Raw genomic sequence first — 2,102 nt, 5'->3', positions numbered from 1 at the left:
CAGCAATCTCATCATGCAGGATCTCGCGAATCCTTGCATCCAACTCGCACGAGCTCATCTGACCATTAATCTCGGGCGGTACTGACCCGTCCGCAACTCCTTCTCCTGTACCCGATCCTAACCCGGATCCGCTTCCAGCATGCCTCGAAATCTCCATACTGAAAATATACTAGAAAACCTCAGACTCTTCCCACTATCCCGGGAACCAACTCTCAACCCAACCCTAGAGGTCCTGGTTTCCCTGATACGTGTATGGGTCCTGTGCTTTCAGTAGTATGGGCCCATACTACCTTCCACACCTACCCATATTTGTATGAAGTACTACCACAACACCCTAGAGAAACATGCATAACAACGCTCAACCCTCACCACTAGAGGAACACTAAGAATCTCCCATAAGGAACCCTAGGCTACAGGCATCACAATCAGGCCACATTAACATGAATTCCTGAAGATCCCTAGCCTAACTCTAGCAGGCTGTTCTATCAAAGCTCAATAAAACAAATGTCATGAATGGTAATTTGGGGTTACTTACTAGCTCCGGCTGATAGTACCTCCGCGTCCTCTTTTACTTAAATTTAAAAAAAAAACCATTTTCCCCCTCTTTTTAACACCCTCCTCGATTTGAGACTGGAGTCACACGAGTGTTCCTCCAATTCGCTCAAACCAAGGCTCTGATACCAACTTGTAACGACCCAAATTTCGAAGCAATTAAAACTTTTCAAAACAATCCATTTTAATAACGTTGTTACAAAAAGGTTTTCAATACATTATTTAACAGAGTATTTTTCCCAGGTCCATTTCATAAAACACCAACGCGAGGAACGGTACGATCACGCCTTTGCCTTGCCACAGATTCCTGAGAACCTGAAAACATAAAAGCCACAACTGTAAGCCCGAAAGCTTAGTGAGATACCCCCAAAATTCCAACCACATATACGCCCTTCCAGGCCACAACCTTCCGGTCCAAAACACATCGCCTTCCGGCCCATAGTGTAATGCCTTCCGGCCCATAACACATTGCCTTCCGGCCCATAACATATCGCCTTCCGGCCCGCAACATAAAAAGCATACATATCATCATAGAGCATAGAACAACCATGCATACCGGGTTACATTCCAGACCAGACAGCCATACACATAACATGTAATCATATAACAGTTCACAGTTAGCAAATCAATCAACAGATCACATAACATATCATTACCCTAACCAAAATACCAGCCTAGCCGATCACTAGCATAACATCACCCTACAACTCAGCCAACATAATAATTATGCACATAGGCCTTTCCAGGCCATGACCTTCTGGTCAACATCGCATTGCCTTCCGGCCCACAACATGTAATGCCTTCCGGCCCATAACGTAACGCCTTCCGGCCCATACCTGGCAATATCATACAACAGACAATTACCCGGATTTCCATCCGATAAAAGGGTCGGCCTTGGTGCCTTAAACCCTATAGATATAGTGAGGATAACTCACCTCAAAACTGCCGATTGAACAGATTACCCAAGCTGCTCCGATCACTGATACGATCTCCACCACTGGACAGCCACCAATGCACTGAACTCAAAACCATAATCAACAATTACCAAAATACCTCTGGAAACCACTGGTCAACCCTTGGTCAAAGACTGGGTCAAAGTCAACCTCTGACTGACCCTACTCGCCGAGTCAACCCTATGACTCGCCGAGTTCCCAACTCAAAACTTCACTCAATCCGCGACCTAACTTGCCGAGTCACCCCGAGACTCACCGAGTCCAACAATTCTGATTCCACTCACACACAACTCACCGAGTCCTCCCTTGACTCACCGATTCTTCGACTCAACCAGAAAAATTGGGACTCTTCGACAAGACTCGCCGAGTCCAAGAACAGACTCGCCGAGTCTAAGGCTATCTTCAACCTACTCGCTGAGTTGTTCATCCAACTCATCAAGTTCCAGCTCATCTTCAAGCAACTCGTCGAGTCCACCCTTGTGACTCGCTGAGTACCACTGGTCTGAATCCATACAGAAGCATCCCAGGCCATGCAATTGATCCAAAACATAGATCTAGCCTCCTACAACCTATCCATCACGTAAAGTGGCAAACTTT

This window comes from Lactuca saligna, chromosome 4, assembly GCF_052625555.1.
Source record: "Lactuca saligna cultivar CGN05327 chromosome 4, ASM5262555v1, whole genome shotgun sequence".
NCBI classification, from domain to species: Eukaryota; Viridiplantae; Streptophyta; class Magnoliopsida; order Asterales; family Asteraceae; genus Lactuca; species Lactuca saligna.
This window is presented reverse-complemented; position numbering follows the sequence as displayed.